This window comes from Oreochromis aureus, linkage group 12, assembly GCF_013358895.1.
Source record: "Oreochromis aureus strain Israel breed Guangdong linkage group 12, ZZ_aureus, whole genome shotgun sequence".
NCBI lineage: Eukaryota > Metazoa > Chordata > Actinopteri > Cichliformes > Cichlidae > Oreochromis > Oreochromis aureus.
The window spans coordinates 22381365-22402424 of NC_052953.1; the positions used below are offsets into that span (position 1 = coordinate 22381365).

General features: G+C 41.5%; 1 long non-coding RNA gene across 1 annotated transcript; it reads left to right on the forward strand.

The window, feature by feature from the left end:
- The first annotated feature begins 89 nt into the window (after positions 1–89).
- LOC120443017 lies at positions 90–7492 on the forward strand. Its single transcript, XR_005615068.1, has 4 exons — positions 90–301; positions 795–861; positions 5412–5502; positions 7174–7492. It is a non-coding gene; the product is annotated as an uncharacterized LOC120443017 (long non-coding RNA).
- Positions 7493–21060: the final 13568 nt, after the last annotated feature.

Below are 21060 nucleotides of genomic sequence, written 5' to 3' on the forward strand. Positions count from 1 at the left end.
TCTGAAATAAGTCGTATTTAGCGACGTTTTTGGTAGTTTTAGACGGAAATGCTGCTTGAAATGCGCTGAATGGCTTCAATTTATATCTAATTGGGGTAGTTTTGGTCCCCAGAGGCAAAAGCGTCCCCAATGAACGGGTGTGTCAGCTGATATAAGTCCCCAATTTTGACACAAGTAAACACACAGACGCACACACAGATAAGCAAACACTGAAAACGCCCCCCAAAAAACAGGAGGTTGGAAAGAAAACGACTGAAGCGCCGTGAAGACGTTTCACCTCTCACCCAAGAGACTTCTTCAGGTGATATCCCACCTTTGCGTGGTCACGTGTGATATAGCTGCCACTTTTGACAGTCTGTAGCATTGAAAGAGGTGTCTGACCTTATGCGTCCTCTACACTCGGGTTAGCACACGCTAAATAACCCAGAATAAATAAGCATGTAAACCTTGAATAAAGGCCCGCATTAACAGCAGCCCCCCTCCCCCCCCCTTTCCCCCTTCTTCTTTAAATGAGCCAGGACTACATAAAGTTCACACTGCTAAAGCTGGTTTGTGACTATATGTTAGTTAAAATCAAGGATTTGGATAATCTTTTAGTGGGGGGTGGGGGGCAGAAATGCGCAACAGAAACGAAATCACACGGTATGTTTAGACAGAGCCACTCAACCCCCCACCCGTGTTTCCGCACGCCCTCATTTGCATAAACATGAGTAATTTATGAATAATAAATGCCCTTGCATTCAGCGGGAGCCGTTAATTTGCATATCACCACAGCTACAGTTTTATTTCCTTAGTGCGGCGTTATCATGAAGCCCTTCGAGCCTGCATAAAACCAGGCTCAAAGAAATGACGCTTTAACAGGTATGTGCGCACTCGGGACTATTTTATATAATCTTAACCTTTTTCTCTACAGGCGCTTTCCGTGTGAACGCTCGCGTCTGAGCTCTGTCTGTGATAGGCTTGTGCACAAGGCTACGCCGGGCTTCTACACTAGCCATCGCTCGGTCTTGCCCTGTAAATTGCATAAACATGAAGTGCCGATGCATTATTGATGAGACCATTGCAACGTTTACTGTATGTGCGCATATGTGTGCGTGCGCGGGGCTGACTGTGCATGCACGCTTGTGTTGTCAGCCTAACACCTCTCCCTCTGCTATTTCGCATAATTCTGCAGTGTGATGACTTATTTTTGTCTTTCTGTGTTGTGTTGGGCTATCTTGAAGGTTTTTGTTTGTTTGTTGTTGTTGTTGTTGTTGTTGTTGTTTTTACATTTCTTGTGTTTAATTTGTCATTTATATATGTATGTGTAGGGGTTTTTTTTTTCTGTTTTGAGACTTCATCACTTCATCCTGTGCCTTCACTATTTACAAAAGAAATGCTGGCTTGATGGTGAGGCAGCAAGTGAAATCTGCCTCCCCGTGAGTGTGTATGTTCATGTGATGGGTGATTTGAAGGGAGAGACGGCACAGTTTTAGGTCAGGTGTGTGTGTGTGTGTGTGTGTCCCTGTGAGTAAAGGTTGCTCCTATGCAATCTGACAGGCAGTGTTTTATGGGAAATCAAACTTGGGTGATTTTGTGGCATTGCCAGATCAACTGAATGATCTTTGAGCCTCCCTGATCGAGTTAGACTCATCCTCCCAGAGTCGAGCCCACACTCCTGCCTGTTATATTTCAGCCGCATATGAAAACCTTTTCAGGCGTGCTGAAATAATTGCAATTCACGGACACAAAGTCAGCTAAAATTCAGCCGCCGATGCTGTGTGAACCATCACCTCGCCTGTACGCAGCTTTGTAAACTATTCATGGCGGTGATAATGCTGAGGAGGGAGGCGAGGAGAAGCTGGAGGAGGATAATCCCCACCCCGTGGCCCACCTTCCTCATCTCATCTATGAAGTTACTTTCTAGCACGAGAGGAAATAATCTGGATATAACCTTGACAATGATGCAGATGATTTACCAGAATGAGCCTGCCTAATCCATTTTTTTGCCCGCCCTTGCCCTGATATTCCTCGTGTTTGCTGCAGCTTTCAATCCATTTCAGCTTCACACGCCAACAATTAAATCCCGATTCCGACTCGCCGCATGTGCATATTAATTTTCTACTCTCCATCCTGCAGCATCCAACGACACCCCCACCCCACCCCATCCAAATTGGTACCCAGGTTGCTATGGCAACCATAAGTGGCAGTGCTGATGTCAGAAACTCCTCCAAGGACAGTCATGCAGGCATTGGGTCAGGTGATATGCAACGCTGCTGGGCATCCAGGAACAAAATGGCGGCCACTCCCCCCCACCACCGCCTCAGTTTTCTTTTCTTTTTCTTCTTTTTTTCTTAACCACATGTGAGACTCTCTCTTTGAGCTTAAACAAAAGCGAGGAGTGCACCTGTGCTTCCCCCCCCCTCTCTCTCGCTCTCTTTTTGTTTTGAAATGTGTGATATGGATGATGTGGGATATTCTCTGTGTGATTGGTGTGAGCGAAAGGCATCACAGAGCTGAGCTGTCTGAGCCCCTCAGAGATCGGCTGCCTGTCTGAAGAATTTAGAAATCTGTCTGGCTATTTAAGCGCATTCACATCTGTGTGTCCCTTTGTGTTTGAATGTGTCCGTACACTGGTTTTCTCAGGTTGGCATTAAGCAGTCAAAGGTCCCCCCCCCCTCCTCCCCTTCAGACACTCAGCGCTCCCCCACTGCCTCTTTCTCTTCTCTGTCTCTAATTGAGCTTTGTGTCTACCTCCATCTCCATTCAAATCCAGCCTCATTTGCATACTGCCGCTGCGTGCTGGACAGCTCCCCAGCTGTACTGTACAGAACTAAATGAGGAACACAGACCCACTTTGCGTGACGTGAATACTAAGCAGGCGCGATAGTCATTTTCCTGTTTCCTGAAAATACTACCTGAGAGATCAGGGGTAAATAGGAAGGAGTGCGGTTGTATCAAATCAGTTGCTTCAGAGACAGACGGGCATTACCAGACTGGGAAGGGGATGCTGATATAGAGGCAGAATTAATTAATTTTTTAAACGAAACAAGGCACTGTAAAAAGCATCATATACTCTAATTTGACTTAAAAGTTACCAGACGTGTTGTGATGTAGGCTACGAAGGAATCTGTTGACAGTTTAACATTTAAAACACAAGCGTTTTGGTGCTCCAGTTTCAACCTGACATCATTTATTTTTGTATTTAAATTTAAATCCTGGAAATTCTGGAGGAAAACAGGTTTCACCCACTTTTTCTTTTCCTTTTTTTTTTTTCTTTTGCCAGTTACATGACAATTTGGCCTCCTATTGGCAGGTTTAATTTGAACCCTACTGCCCTTTGGCTTCACTCTCACATCATTCCCGTTGAGGCCCGATTTTAAGGTCCCTTGCATTTTAGCAGAGGCAGTTGCTCAGCATTGAGGAATTTTTAGGGACATTTTGCTTGAGTGCACAGAGACACGTAATTATGCTGTATTTTTGATGCACTCCAGTCACATTTAACAGAATGTTAAGCACGCTCTTAATGGGAAGCTTAAAACCCCCCCAAGGCCAATTTTCATTTCGAGCATACTGGTAGAGATTTGTGACATTTCAACTCATTTCAGTATTCAATCAAAGACATAGCTCTAGGGAGAGCACAACTAGCATGCTCTTTACGGTAAATCCAACTGTCCTTGGCTTTCCTATGCAGCCGCTTCCTCCATAGTCACACCTTTGAGAATTGGAGCAAATTAAATGACCCATTTTAGCTTTACCTTGAAGACAAATGCAAACACTGTGAAAATGTTTCAGTTTTTTCTTTTCTTTGTTTCTTCAGTGAGTTTGGATATAAGGGCTTTATTTAGAAAACAAAATCACATGTGCTCATTTTTAAATGTCTGCCAGTGTTTAAATCAGCAGGGAATGAAAAACACATTGTGCTCCATCATTCTGAGCATCTTAGGCTTTGAGGAGAATGTAGAGGAGGACAGACAGAGTGATGTTAAGGTGCAGTCATTCTGGTGAAAATCCAATCCCTTACTGTACAATGCTCCAACAAGTCCTCCAAATGACCCTTTATATCAATGTACAATGTCCTCACCTCTCCAAATAGCCGGGCCATTTGAGTAAAATGCTGTACAGGTAGAATATTGTGTGACCAATCTCTGGGCACTGTTCTCTGTGCCCTACTCTATTTGAACATAAAAAAAATATATATTAGGGTATAGTTTGGATTGTTATTATTACTAGATTTTTGTTTGTTTTCTTTTATTTTAAAAAAATCTATTATCTCTCTTCTATAACTTCTTCAGTTTTTAGGGTAAAATAATTGCAAAGAAACTAAATGAATCCCCAGTGTCTCAAGTAATACATCAGTACGTTCTGGTTATTACTTGTTGTTAAATTTAAGAAAAAGAAAGTATTTTTCATTCATTCTAAATTTTCTATTTTAAAAAATCAACACTTTTCTTCGATAGCCACATTTTTAATGGGTTTGTACCATCACAAAAGCGTTGTGCCCGCGTGTGTGTGTGTGTGTGTGTGTGTGTGTGTACGCGTACATGAGGGCTGTACATCAGTGTGAATTAGCTTTCAGAGGGGGGTTATGCATCTTAATCTAATTAAGAACGAGGTGCCTGAATATAGATGAAGAATTATGAGCTTCAAATTGGGGGAGGGGGAGCTGCGTTTCATCAAGTCAAGTTGCCCAGCAACCAAAACCATTTATTTCAGACAAAAAAGAAGAAGAAGAAGAAGCCCTCTAAGATTTAATAATCGGGTTGTCTGCATTAAAATGCAAAGGACGTTGGCAGACTGCACCTGAAGGACGGCAAAAATTAGTCAGGGTAAATTCTCAACTTACAGGTGAATTGCTGACCTTCTGCAGTAAGGGCCTGTCAAAATAAACCCTTAAACCCTGCAAATCAGCCTAAATAAGCTTTCAGATGCAGCTTGTAAAATGGAAGTGAATAAAACCAAAGCGCATTTGCATACACTGTGTTTTTCTTCCCTCTGTTTGAGCATGCTCAAGCGTGTTTAAACACAGTTGTTATTAATTAAACTCAGTGTTGATTTGTACTGAATTTTACACTCAGATTTACTTGTTTAAATGAGTCACTTTAAAATTAAACTCAGTTTAATTACAGACTAATAAAAAAACAAAAAAGCATGTTGTGTAAAAACTACACCTATTTTGGCACAATCGTCATGAAAAAAAAAACAATATTTAAAATAAATAGTTTTTTGATGTATTATTTTTGTGAAATAATCATAATCTTTTTTTATTTCTTCAGAAAATCCATATATTAAACAAACATTAACTTATAGAAGTACTCTTTTTGGCTCCTCTAATCAAGACGCGAAAGCTGGGCATTGAAGTGCTCCTGCTGTAATCTCTGGCACCCTCCCCTCTTTTGTTTTCCTAATTGCCACCACCCTTTTTTTGTTAGAGGGCATTCTTATAAGTGCATCAATCTGAGCTGGAGAGGACTGAAGGCTTCCTGTGGACTTCCTGTGGACTTCGACAAAAAGCCCTGTCAGGTAGATCAGCCATTAGTCACCAGTCTACATTGTCTCTGACAAATCTGACGTTTAAAGTACACGCATAATTCCAAAGCACTCTCTGTGCAGAACAAATTGCAAACGCTTTATTCCGGAAACATCATAAATGTTGGCTGGAACAGAAAACATATTGATGGAAAAATAATTATTTAGATCTTTACCCAGTTAAATTTGATTACAACAAACAAATAGTAATTGACATTATAGCATTTTCTTTTTAAGTTAAAGGTAATTACCTCCATTTTTTAAATTTTGTTCTGCTTTGATTTAAAGAAGATTTTTTGGTATTTCATCTTGTGACATAAAGTCACCTTCATTTTTGATCCGGGCATGCAACAAGAGCAACAACAACAACAACAACAACAATAATAATGCTAATAATAATAATATTAATAATAAAGAATAAATAAATTGGAAAAAATATTTATAGATACACATCCTCATTCTTGTCTTTTTAACTGTGTATCTGAACAGGATTGTAACTGTACATATTCATACGACTTCAGTGTAATGTGTAGTAAACAGTGCCACAGCGGCCTGATTAAATAATGCCCTCTTGTGGTCTTTGTATGAGGACTACTGAGGGGAAGTAAAATTAGAAATAAATATAATCAGCACTAGAAATAATACACTTTTATGCGTTTGTTCATTTGCTTTAATTTCCACACACACCCAGTACTTGCATCACATTTCCACTTATGTTGTTACATCCACGTCCCATTTTAATTGTGTTTCTTGCGAGTGTCATTTAAAAGAAACCCCCAAACACACAAGCGCTCACACACATAAACTCGCTCACTCTTTTTTTCTCTAATGATTTGAGTTACTCTTTCTTTTCACTAGATGGGGTAAGAGCATCATTTAATAGACCGTTAAGCCTAGCAAACGTTGCCCCACTACACCTTTGCAAACAACGATTTCATGATAAAACTCTTCTTTAATGATTTTTTATAGAAATCCAAAGTCTAAAATGGTGTCACCTTTGCAAGTTTTGCTTAAAGTACTGAACTTTCTTCCCTTTGGGCCATAAGCAGCACTTACCAAAGTGCCTCAGATGCAAAGAAAAATCTGAATATCACAAAATGTACAAAATATTGGAATACTGGTTCATATTGAAATATCAGTTCTGCTTTGCTTCTCCAAAGCATTTTGCAAACTGGATATAGAGATGATTTGCAAAGCTTCTGCTGCAGTCTGGGCAGAGCTACTCTGAATATTTGCAGTGTTTGTTTTTAACAGAATAACTCTCAGAAAAACACATCTTCCTGCTGTACAATATTTTTGAATCTATTTTAGATTTCATTTCATTCTTTTTCTCATATATTCAGTCTCTCAAAATTGTGTTCCTCCGCAACTCATAAAGTTTTCTCTCTGTCCTCCTTCTTTATCAGCACCCTCCCACCCTCGCTTCATACATTCATTTCAGAGTACCATTAGCTCATGCTTGTGTTAGGGCCGCTGTTGTTCATCCCAGCCCAGCTCCTCAGTGTGTTTGAATTGGCATACGAAAGAGAAGGGGCGAGCTTAACCGCCAGAACTGTGAGACTCTGTGGAGATGACAAGTAGCTCCTTGATTAACCCATAGGCTGGTTCAGCAGACCCACACTTTGCCTGTGTTCTTTATTCATTTCCCTTGTCCCTTTCTTTCAGAAAGAGACCCAATAGGGCCCAGCAGGTGAATGTAAAGAAACGTGAGAGGACTCCCCTCTGATCAGCCTTTCAGACCCAGACAATGGGCCAGCCCACCTCTTGTACTGCTGCATTAAAACCCTGATTAAAGCTCTTCCTGTTAGCGATTGATTGAGGATGCAAAACTAAAACCAACAAAAACCCGCGCTGCTGAGGCCTGATAATGACTGGGCCCCACCTACAAAGCACAGGCTTCAAATGATTAGTGGGGTTTTGTTTTCTTAGTAGGTGTGAGAGTGTGTGTGCGTGTGAGTGAGTGTGTGTGTTAGAGAAAAAGAGAGAAGGGTTAGGGAGGAGAGGTTGTCTAACCATACCAGGAGGTCTTCAGGCTGATAGTTGTAATTAATCAACGGGCTTTCTAAGAAAAGACAACAAAACTTTCTTTCTTTCTTTCTGTAATGTCTGTAGACGTGCACACTGGGAATGTGTATGCATATCCGTTAATGTGTATGTCAACACAGTAAAAGGAGATGATTAAAAAAAAACGTTTCTTTGGCTTCAAATCTATTAAATAGAAATATAGGATTGCATACACCTTTAATGTGTTTTCAATATATATATATTATAAAGTGCAGTGGTGTTTTTTTTAAATGCTTAACATTACTTCAAGTGATGGGTGTGTGTTAAATTAGGGTTGTTTTCCTTTAATAAAAGAATAAAACTGTATCCCAAATATGCCTTTAGCCTGTGCAAACTTTCACACACTTATCATAATCAGGCTTTCGACTGAAGATTTTTAAACGCTCACGCTCGTCATTGTTATGTAAACAGCCTTTTTTGCATGTTAATCCTTTTACGAGAGAACATTAGCGCGGCGCATGACGACATGGGAAATGATTTGTGGAGAAGACGCTGAGAAGGCTTTAACAATATGCGTGTGTGTGCATCTAGAGAAAAAAAAAAGGGGGGGGGGGGGTCTTCAAGAACCCATAAATATTGCATTTCTTTGTTTGACGGATGTTTGACACATTTTCATGCTTCCTTAACAAATTCCACTGTCATATTTTTCCTTTTGTCAGTCATCTTCCAAACAGCAGATCCTGACAATTATCCCAGAGAAACTCCTGATCAAAACCACCTTATTCTCTCTGCTGCTCAGCTCCGTCACACACTGATTCCGCATCACTCTTTCCCTTCCCTCACACAGTCTTTATTTGATTCCAGATATGTGTACTCCACCACTCATCTGCTCAAATGCAAAAAATTGCATTTATAAAGCATCCGTGTCATGTATATTTCACAGATTTTGTAATGTCTATTTGTCGATGCATCTGAGTTATTATAGTGTTGCAGCGCAGTGATTGTCATAAAGGCTTCGTTCTTAGTACTGTAGCAAAGCAGCTCATTCACAGATCCAACACTGAAGGGCATTTCATGAAATTAAGGCTTTTGTTAACGATGGACGTGGCGGCAAAATAATGGTAGCGATGGCTGGAAGAGGTGAATCTTTTTTTCTTTTTTTTTTGCTGGTTATTTTAGCTTTTGAGCTTTTTCCCAACAACAGTTACAGATGTGTGAATTAAGCGAACGATACTGCTGAAGATGTCGAATTAATCAAATAGGAGCGATGCGTAATGAATCAAATTCCAAGCTAATATTTATTCATTAATATTTTCAGTCTGTGCAGTTTTTTTTTTTCAAATAACTGCATGTTAATTTGCGATATTTCATTTAAAAATGCGTTCAAAGAGTTGAAGCTACCAGAAAAAAAATCACACATATATTCTTGGAGTCTCTGAGTAGCAGGAAGGCAAAAAATAGAGACAGACAGGTAGAGGGAGGCACTGAGGAGGCCCTCAGGCTGCCGTGAGGGTCCTGGACAGATTGGCTTTGGGGCTCCACAACGATCCTCACATCCCACACATTTATCAGTGCAGGGTTACTGTACCACATGGTGCCTGCACTTACACTGTATGCTCATGCAAACACACACACCTAGACCCAGACGTACGCCTACGCCTGCTGTAAGCCTTATAGCCTTTTTAACTTCTTATGTACACCTCTTCCTCCCACTCTACTGTTATTAGCCTCACGCAATCACAATACCTGACTCCACCTCCCGGCATGTATATGAGTCAGAACAACATGCAACTCAGTTATTTTCACGAGCCGTTGTTAGGCCATGCGTACAGTTTCGCCACTGCAAAATCAAAGGAATCGAACTGGAAAAAGACATTAGTACGAATTAAGGAATTAGCATCTCCTAGCATGGTGAAGAAGCACATGGTGTGCTATGTTTTTAAACACAGTTGTAGGAGTTTTGCTTTTATTCTTGCAAGTTAAAACCTCATCCCAGGTCCTGAGACTTTATGAGTAGACTATGCTTTTTTAGTTTTACATGAGACATATGTGGCCTCAGGCATGTGAAATGAAATTTAAACTTCTAACTGGGAGTCTGTATTTCTTTCACCTGGTGCACCACTTTGTGCTTCAGAAACTTTTTTCTTTTGGGCGTTAGTCGTCCTTGCAGGCAGTGGGACAAGCAGGGGTTTGTTGATATCTGTGCGAAGCTATGAAATACAGGTCCTGTGTTCCACTTCTGTTCTGCATTCACCCTGGTGATTTATTATAGAGAGAACATGACATTAATCTCTCCCTAGAAGGCTACTTTTCATGAGAATTTGTTGCCAGTCACAAACGAAAGTCCATATAATGAGTAACATATGGATTAAAAATGAAAGGATTGTGCTGTGAAAAGGGAAAAAAAGTAATTTTGATATACAGATACATTATTTAATTGCTCTTAGTTATTTGTTTTTCTGGATAAATCTGATAATCAGTGTTATGACAAACTCTTACGATGACTGTATTTCCAGGTCGTACGGTAAGCACAAGACTGGCAGTCTCGACACAACCCCTGTCCTCAGCCACAACCCCCACCCTTGTCCTTGCCCCCACCAACCCACCCTTAACAAACTGTAGTCCTCCACAGCACAAACAGAAGCACGTTGTCACACACTCGACCCCCCGTGACAGCACTGGGTCACGGAAGCCGATGATGGGCTGTGTGTACCATCAAACACACATGTCATTGTGAATGGCTGCCAGATTGTCAGTAACTCTTTTCATCCAACCCTAAAATATCTCGTAGTCCACACACACACACACACATGCACACAGATTGGCTCGGTATCCCAGCCTGTCTGACCCTGGTGGATGTGGATCAGTGCAGAGGCACTGACAACTCTGTCTCTGGCATGCCAACACGCCTGGTGTCGATGAAGTGATGCTTTGAATTAGAAGTGCGTTTGATGCTAAAGAGGAGCTAACCTGATTTGACTGGCTAACGTGATTTGTGTGAGCTCAGACAAAGATAAAGAGCTACGGTGTGTGGAGAAAAATGGATCCCTGCCAGCCCGATCTGCTTATTCAGTCGATAATGGACACAAATGCAGCCAAATGAACCCAAAGGTTCAGCGCAGAGCTAATCTAAAATGCTAACAGTTGGCCTTGCATTGCACACTATTGCAGGTTTTATCACTATGGTTATCTAATAGCCTCTGCTAACTGCTCTTGAGCATTACAAGCATTTAATGTGGCTATCATTGACAGGGTCATTAAGTGTTATCTGATGTGATTGTTATTCACTAAAAGGAGGCATTAAAATGTGAACACATGCAGTTATGTCTGCGTGTTTCCTAGCGATGATTGGAATTTTATATTTTTTGTGTCGATGTGCGTCCAATGTCCATCCCTCTTACTGTATTTGTTTAGCTTTGAATACATTCACAGTTAAAATGTTTTTTTCTCGCCGGCGCTGTGGTTAATTTTGTCGTGAGAAGAGCTTTTGATGAGCAAGTCCAGGCTTCTGGGGGTGTTCTCAGAGGTGTCAGAGTGCCAGAAATGGTGAGACACAAAGTGCAGAAGCGTTGATTGGGCTGAGGTGGGTGCATTTGGAGATCTAGGGGGAAAAGATTTGACTATTAGGATGCCCATTTGGACCTGTGATTTTTTTCTTACAGAGACTTTCTCTGTAGCATCGTAGGAAAAAGCAGACTTTTTTGCTTTATATGTAAAGAAGGTACAGTCCCCCACCCCAACCCCACTCCATAAGGAATATAGAATGATTGTACAGAACAAAGCTTCCCCTCACATTTAAGGTAAAATCCTTGCTTTCTGTCTAATGAAAAAAGCAAGCAAACAAACAAACCCTCATATAGAGATAACTGTAAAACGAAGAATAGTTTTGCCACAATAAAACCTTTTGCATATTATCAGCTGTAACATCTCCGGTATACTCACTGCTGTCACACTTGTCAGCATTCGTTGTGGATCTCTGTGGGGTCAGAGGTCACAGGTGGTCTCAGCAGGGAGGGCAAACCAAAGCTGGGCCTTCTTCTGCTTTTCACAGAAATGCCTTCATGATCTCCGAACGAGGGGCCTTGCTCCTGAAGGCCAACCCCTGTTGGCCCTCTAATCCTGTCTAAATGAACCAGGAAGATGGCTTCTCTGCTCTCTCTCTCTGACCTTTGGGTCCTTCAACACCTCCCAGTATGTGAGGGGATTAGTAAAGCAGGCCTCTAGCATCCCTGCTGTCTCAGTGTAGAGCTGACCCACAACCCTGTGTCCAGGTGGAGCTGTGCAGTGGGTGGATACCCAGGACTGAATTAGCCTCTCTCTTCCTCCCTAAATGAGGTGTCTTGAGGGGCGCCAGGTAAGACAAGTCGCAAGGGGTCGGCAAACCCCTGTGGTCTTACACAAAAAAGAGGCAGAAGATCACCTGCCGCTTTCCAGATCAAATGAGGGCTTAAATAGGGGGTTCTTCTCTTGTCAAATCTCTCTCCATGAATACTCAGGAAGACCAGAGACTACTGTATAGCCTCCCCCAGTCTTGGCCTCCTGTAGACCCAAGACCCTGTTGACTGCTAACACCCCTGTACTTCACCCAGGTCCCCTCACAGTAGCCATCAAGCTCTTAATTCCTACTCTCAGCCCATCACTAAGTACTTTGTGCATAATGGACCTATAATCAACCCCTGTCCAATGGAGCCTTTTCTCTCAGCATGTCTGCACTCATGTTGAGCTTGCATGTCGAGTTGCAATGAGATGCTAATTAGACTTCATATCTACAGGGCTAATCTGTGTGTTCACATTCAGGTGCTTTTAATCCACTCCATAGCCGAGCAGCTTGCTAATTTGCAGGTAGTATTACCATATATTGGTCAAGGGAAAAGGGTAAAATTATTTTATTTTATGAAATATGATGTAGACATGTTTGAAGGTAGCTGTTGGGATCCATATAAGGGAGTAATTTCAAAGCCTATGCACAATATGTTCTATGACTTTATGGTAAATGGTTAGATCCTGCTCCTGCTACCAAATAACCTCATCAACCTGCACTGTATGACAGGGTAAGTGAGAGGTGGGGCGATCTAGGTGCCTAACACAATGCCCCTTGTCAGTCAGCCTCATTCCTGGGGGTGAAGAGGGGAGAGGGAGGGTGCAACAGAGGCAGCCACAGGCCCTTTGGTCTCTGCGATTGGCCTTAATCCGCCAGCTAATAAGTTCAGAGAGGAGCCATATGCTGCGGTGCAATGTGTGGGGAGGGGAGTGTTGCCTCATGTTACTTACACCAGGCCGGCGCTTTCCTAGGTACCGCCCTCCCACGGTCTGTGCCTTTGTACTGGGGGATCAGCCCTCTCCACGCTGTGAATGGTCCGAATTGATTAAACCCCACCGTATAATTGTCAGCAAATCCTAGCGAATCATTTCCCATCCATTTGAAAAGTACAATGTGCATTTCTCTTTTTCTCCTCGCCTCTTTTTCTTCCTCACCATCCCCACCCCTCAATGTCCTTCCCCTCCTGTTTTTCTTCTTCTTCTTTTTTTTTGTAAGGTCTCCAGTTTGTCCCTGCATGCCACTCTTGGTCCCCCACTCATGAGAGGGAAAGCAGAAGCTGTTGGAGAAAGAGGATAAGAGAAAGCAGGGTGAGGAGGCATAGGGTATGCTTGGTTGGACAGCTGGCCATAGATGAAAGTGGGCAAAGGGGACACGAGTTTTAATCTGTGGCCTAGGCCAAAGAGCAGGGTGCTTATCTGAAACCTTACCTGCCTAGGCACAGCCAGGGAAGAGCAAGGTCACAGTAGGTCAAAGTCAGGCAGTCAAGATTTTAAGGAAGCAAAAGAAACGGAGCAACTTACCTGTGGCCATATTTTGCTGCTAAATTCAAAACGACTTTTAGATGAGTTCAGTGTAGAATGACCTTTTATGTGAGTGTGGCTTTTAGCACAGATTAAAAAGCAAATGGTTTATTTTGTATACCTTTATGAGACCTTTATAATATTCCATGTATTTACAGTTTTTCTTCTTTAATTTGGTTGCAGTTGCATTATTAATCTCTAAAGCAGAGACAATCAGCCTGTGATACTTGTCTCCATTAATTCATCCATGTCTTCAACAGCCTTTTATTGATCTAAGAAATCTCTAGACAGTGAGTCATGACCGTCTGACCCCACCATTTAACCTTTAACCTCAGCTATGGGCCAAGGCATTTCCCAGTTCACGGAAACTGGTAATCATTTCTTTCTTTGCCTGTTTTACAGCTGGCCGCACTGAAGCTTTCAAAACATTTTTTATTTCTAATCACCCTGTGTCAATGTGCTGTGATATAAACATTCTGGTATAAACAAGATCTCTTGGAGATCCTCATCACATATGGGATCATATGCATGAAAACAGTCCCTGTCACGAATCCTGTAACCTGACATTGATCTTCAGCTTTGATGCTTGGCTTTCATTACTAGCTGAAGGGCGTTGTTTGTGAGAGCGATCTTCATGTAAAGTGCTCATAAACGATCACAGGCCATGCAGGCAGATTTATGATCATGGGGGTTAAAAGGAGATGTGGGACAATGCAGTATCTCATCTATGCTCATAAGCTGCGTAGGTTCTGGGTTTGCATGCTGCCACGGTGGTGGTGCGGACACTGATGGCTGAGATGACAAGAAGGCAGGAATGAGCTGGAAAGTGCCAGCGGCGGGAAGTGCAGGAAGTTTTCGTAGATGCGTTTGATGGATAACACAACCGACTCATTGCTAATTCAAATAAAAAGTACAGTGGAAAATGTGCATATGAATAAAAAACACATATTAAGATGCTAATTCTAAATGTAGCTAGTGGTCAGGAAATGTTGGCCTCTTATTTTCATGCATAACTGTTAGCCTTGCTATCATCGATGGAAGAAGATAATCCTCAAAGGTTGTCCCTCTAAAGACCCTATCACGGGAGTTAATTATTGTTTCCCACTCATAGTTCTGCAGTGCAAATGACTGCCCTCCTGCCAAATTGCTGCCACACTGCTTTCCATCATAGTCCTTTGAGTTAACTGGTGCTGGACTGGGGATTCCTTGGTTTAACTGCTTTACTTGCTACAAAACCCAGTGTATTTGTTTGTACTGTAACATCACAGTCCACCAAGGTCGCTTGTACATCTGACTGTTATTAAGCATGGACATGTGCAACTGCTGTTGTGATACAGGTGCGCAGAGCACTAATGCATATAAGTGCATCTGTGGCTACAACCACTTGACCATTTGATATCATTTCTTTTGCTTTTTTGGTCCTAATTATTGACTGAAAATTACCAATTCATTGTGCCCAGGGTCATTAATCCTTCACTTGTCTGGCCTAAGTTTTCAATGATGTCCATTAACTAGCCTGGGAGTTCATCAGCAGGCGTCTCCTGGGAATGAGGTTATAGTGTCTGGTTTGCGAACTCTGACCTCTAGTGACCAGTGACCACCCGCACATGTGCTCCTGCACCAATGCGGTCACCAATACAACCACGTCAAGGGTCTTGAGCAAACAGATTAGGCCCATTGTCTGTAAATAGGATGACCAGCTGCCTCACTGCCCATCACGATAATTACGTGACCCGTGAAAAAGAAAACACAAGTACTAGTTTATTGGGGACTGAAGAGGTACTGTCATTTAAAGGAATTACTTGGTAAGATGTTAATGTAAGGTGGGGGTTGTCTTTGATGATTATTGTGTGTTCGCAATGTTGTTAAAAAAATCGAGAGCGCAAGTCTAAAATTTTTAATAAGCCCAACACAATTTTTACAATTTTTAAAGCCCAACAATTGAAGCACTATGAAATATTTTATGCAAACCAATAACAGTGGCGCTTAAAAGAATTTAAATGGTGTGAGCTTTGTGGCACGACAACAAAGAAACACCATTCTCACCGGCAACACTTTGCAAGGGGGTCTGGGTTTTTCATTTTCTCCTTAACCCCCACTGCACAGCAATTTGTCCCCTACCATTACACAGTAACCACCCTGCCTGTGTCCACCCAGTAACTCCGGCCCTTTCAAACCAAAATCTTAGAGGGCAAGTGCGGCTGACCATACCCTCACTTGACCTTCTTTGACCATATGGAGAGAGGCAGTGGCTAGATTGAGAAGACACTGTTGAAAGGTCAGAGGTTAAATGACCAGGACTGTTTACAAGGCGATGGGGAGTTTAAACATCAGGCTCTTGTAAATTTTTTTGTCCTCAGCCTGTTAATGACTCCAGTGACCCCAGTAAAAGAATACAGTGTATTTCCAGTGTTATATCTAAACAATACTGAACCAGTGATTGCAGTAAAGTATAAACTTATTCAGCAGCAGTTTGTAAATTTAAACGTGATGCAAGAAAAGAATATACTCTAGTAAATAAGCAGCCACCAGTTAAGACTTAAGTCCATCACACCTTGGCTTCTATACATTTTCTCACACGGGTTATGAATCTGATTAGCGTAGGGTTTTCTTTTCTTTGGAGACCCTCTGTTTACATAAAGAGGCCCAGTGGGACCAGCCCCTGAGGTCAGGGGGTCGAACCTCGGTTGTCAGAGAGCCTTGTGACATTTCTTTCCCACGTTTCCTGGCAGCCATTGTCCACGGAGCAGCCCTCCTCCCCCCCACGCCATTAACGTTTGGCCCTGGGAGGTAGTGTGGCGTGAGAGGGAGGCCTAGGGGCGTTGGACCCTCAGCGGGTCCCTGGGAAACGGGCGTAACCAGGCGGGGCTGAGACGAGCGGGGACAGCATGGGGTCATTTTCCGGCTTGCTGCCCCTCTAAAGGGCTTTGGAGCACAGTATTGCAGTATTGGCCCCAAGAGGAGTGTTGGTGTGGAAGACTGTATAAAGGGCTTTGTTTGTGCGTGTGTGTATGTGTGTGTGTGAGAGAGAGAGAGAAAGAGGGAGAAAATGTGTGGGTGACTCCACACCTCAGCAGGTATATATGAATATCACAATGAATATTTTACATGACGGCAATAAATTCTGGCCTTCTGATTATATTAACGGCTAATTATATTATTGGGTAAGGAAGATCAATAATGTCACAGGGCTTTTACGTAGCTTTGGCCAGTGCAGGAAAAAAGTGTGTAAAAATTTGAAAATGATGATTCAGCAATGGCAGAAACCAGCATTGAAGGTTCAGGATTGTCTAAAAATATTACATTATCTTAATATTCTTTATGTGAGAATTTCAGAGCTCGCCAGCTTTGAGAAATTAATAAGAAAAGATCGCCTTACATAACAGGAATGCACACATGACTAGCGCTGAGAGCAAAGGTAGGAGCAGCTGAGGATCTTGAGGGAGAGTCACTCGGATGGTGTCACTTCTCTTCCTCCTTTTTTCCTCTTGAATGCGTGGTTAAGAATGGCGGCCATTTTGTTTTTATAAACAAAAACTAAACTAAAATTTAAAAAATATATCTTACAGTTTTTTAGAGGTCATCGCCAGAGAATATTATGAATGTGAAAAAAATTCTGTTCTATTATTTCTTCTCATTTCTGTAAAGTTTGCTTGTTACGTTCATCACAGCTCCATTTAGTCCATTTAATTCGTGATTGGTTTCTTCCTAACAAAGACTAATGGTGCACATACATATTGCTCAAGGTTGACGGAGGAGAGGAAGAGAACAGGTAAAGATTGGAAATTTTACACATGGAGAAAAAGCGAATAGCACAGTTTGTTTGTCTCCAGCAGACCATGCCGGTTCCTGAATGCTATGTATGAAAGTTTCAATAAAATGTCCATTCATCCCATTGTGAGTTTACCTGGGCTGAACGTATTACCAGTAGCATATCAGCCACAAGAACTGTCCTGATAGAATCTCTCCACTCTTCCAAATCGGAGACAAAACATTGCAATCTAGTGGCTGATTGCAGCTATTTTCTTGCTGCTCTCTTTAGCAGAATTGTTTCCTGGCCCCTTTCGAATTGAGTTTATCAGGTGTTGAACAATGGAATCGCGCTGGTTTATCAGGTGTTAAACAACTGAATAGAACATCGCAGAAAAGGTCACAACTTCTCGCAAACTCAAAACCAAACTTTGTTTCATTTTCATTGCGGGATGAGGCCACAAAACCTTTAGATATGAAAAAAAAAAGAAGTCCTGGCTGCTTTGGATGCACTACAGTATTTCTTGTTGAGCAGTCCTGATGCGTGGGAGGGTGCCATTTTATTTTCAGATGTATTTATTCATGGATCTGACATTTTAAACAACCTCTGTGTGCCTGCAGAGTTACAAACCAAGCTAATTTTCTATCATATTCCATACGTTTAAAGCTCTATCACATCCCATAGGCTGTGAGATCTGAAGACTATTCACTTGCCGTCTTTCTCGCTTCGCCTCCTGCGCTCCCAAAGCCTGAACCTGAACTTGGGAGTACAGGCAGAGATTTATATGCATGCCCCTCCTTTGATGGCAGGGTAAATATTCACACAGACAGCCAAGGTGCCCCCTTCATTACCCATGTGCTGTGTGTTTGCCCACCAGTTAAATTCTTAAGGGGATTGTTTGGGGAGATGAATGGGGCCAAAGTGCTGAAGGACGTATCGGAGTTCAGCAAACAAAACATCCTCCGATTGGCTCAGCAGCAGCAGCTCGGTCCAGTGGGCAAAGTTGGCTGCGCGGGGGGTGGAGGTGGGGTGAGGGGGTGGGGTTAAGGTGAAGGGGAGGGTGGGTGGGGGGAACGAGCCGTTGTACAGTTTCGTCTGTCAATTAAGGCTGCTGTGAATGGCTAGGAGGTGGAGAGCTCCAGGCTGCGCTTGCCATCTCCCTGGTCCTGTTGGATCTGGGTAGATAGCTGAGGTGCCGTTCACCTCAAATAGGAAAAACACTGTCAATATTCATCTATTTAATAACCCTGCATGTGCTCACGGTGCCTTTTGAAGACTGTGGGGTCTGCATTTCCCTTTGATGTACCTTCATTGTCAGACCCTCTATCTCAAATCTTCGAAGATGGAATTGGTGACATTTTCTCTTTTTTCATTCATTCAATCCAACCTCAAAGGTTTCCTGCAGTATTTCTCTTGTCCAAGATGCTTTGTTGTATAGGGGGAGGGCATTCAAGTTGGCTGTAGTTCCTCAGTAGGATTTCTATCCCTGGGTAATGGAAGACCAGGAGATTTAGACAAGGATGTCGCTGACTAAAATATACAGGGCTATATATACACACACACATATATATACACATATATATATACATCTGCTATGGCTGAAGCACAGATTGCACTATATTGCTATAATTTTGAGTTTTTTTCCTCTGAAGTGAGAAACACAAAGATGCACTGGTGCACGTATCTGTATACACACATGCATCCACTCAGACACACAACTCAGTGTCACAATAACACCAATATAGCATTGTAGCCCAGGTGAGGCAGCACTGTCAGTAGAAAATAATTAATATTACACATTTTAGGCCCCTAGTCCAGGAACTCCACTGAGTGTTAGGGCTCACTAATTAATCTGTTTGGTTTCATTATTTTCATTATTTGATATTATTTTTTATGCACAGTAGTAGCTGTCAGGGCTTGACAAAGGTACTGACTTTTCCCAGAGGTCTTCAGCATCCTGATCCTCTAGTCCAGGAATTCTACTGAGTGTGATTGCTAAATGATGAGTTTGCTAAGTCATCTGTTTGGTTTTATTACAACGTGAAAATCAATCCAAAGGCACTGCAATTCAGTCCAATCCAGTTTTTTCCCTCATAACACCAATTCATGAAAACCAGTGTGCTTCTTTAAAAAACAAAACAGCTGAAAACACATCTATGTAGACAGGCATTTGGATAATGTTCTTGTGAATTATGGTGTTTCTGTGTGATGTATTTTTAATATCCTTGTAAAACACTTTGTAATAGATTCTTGTCTTAAAAAGTTTTAGTTACCTACGTACTTACTTACCTTATACTGTAAGGTAAAGACTACACAATATTAAAGGATAACCCCAACAATCAGATAAGGCACGTAATTATATACATATATTGATTTGAGAGCCTATCATAGAGAAACAGCCAGACTTTTGTTTGCTGGCAAATGTTTCATTTCAATATATGGCGCTTTCACTATAAAAAACAGCATAAATGTATTTATGTATAAAATATATGGTATAGAGGTTTAATATGAAGCACTGAAATGTTTTAACGATAACCACATCACACTAGGATGAACCGGATGAATTAAAAGAACAAAGCTTGGTTATGCTTTATCGATTTCTCTGTTTTAGTAGCAAAATGTGTGTAAGTGTAGTGGAGACACAATTTTCATTACTTATGTAATGTATATTTTTGTTCTTTAAAATTTAGTAGATATCACACTTGGTTTGTGGTGATGGCTGCTACACTGCAGTAATGCAAACACACCATGTTTACTGGGATACTAAGAACCCTCAAATGATTATGATATATGATATACAGGTGCATCAAACTTACTTTTAAATTAATGCATAGTCACTTACTTTTCTTTTAATTTAATGAAATAAAAATAGACATTCAAATTTAATGAACCACATGTAAAATAGGCTGAAATATTTTTTTTTAAAAATTCAATATTATGTCTTATTACATGTTCATAACAGAGCATAGTGGCTCTACACAAAGTATAAAACCTTCAACCTTCAACTAAACAAGTATATTATATTGTTGTTGTTGTTTGTTTTTTATGTAAACCTTTCATCAAGATCTACAAATGTGTTTAACTTTACATATGTTTTGGTACATATGTAGTGAAGCTATATTCATCTCACAGTGAATATCTTGTATCTTATTGAAAAATCGTAACTATTAATAGCCTCACTGCAATTTTCACACTTACAAAGCCAGGCGGTAGGCCAGTTCTGGCCACTGGGTCACATGTTTGACACCCCTAATGTAAAGTCTATGTATAGAGTCCCAGTGAAATGAATATCATAGCTGTTTCCTCACGACAGAATATCTTTCAAGGTTTGTCTGGAGAAGGACATAACTGTGGAGCCGGCGCTCCTGAGCATGCAGCTGTAATGTCTAACAACTTCCTCCGTTTCTCATATTCAGCTAATTTGAGTTTTCCCATCTCTCCGTGGTGCTGTGTGCTCTATACATCTTCACCCACCATCCCCTCACATTTTCACTCCGTGCACTCTCACTCTGGAGGACCTATACACTCTCAGATAAGAGGAAATGAAGTCTCGTCTGCACAATTTGAAGCGCTGCTTTGTAGCTGAAAGTGAAATGGCAGCACCGCTCCTCTCTGCTCCTCTCCGTCTGGTAAAATAAGGGCCCTCTCGTTAAAAGCACTTTACCTGTGCTCCCTCTATGGATCATTATTCTCATTAAACAGATTTGGGGTTACATTCAAATCACAATTACTCCGAGCACTAACTGTTAATGGGCACAAGGGTTGAAAGAGTAAGAGAAATGTTTCTGACATTTCTTTTTATATCTCTCTTTGAGCGTGGATGAGAACACATCAAAAGGTGCAAGGTGAGGCATAAACTCACCTAAACCAGGATGAGGATTCATTTCAAAGATGTGCAATGTTGAACTGTACCTGAAATCACAGCCAAGGAATTTAATCTTTACGCTGGATTTTAA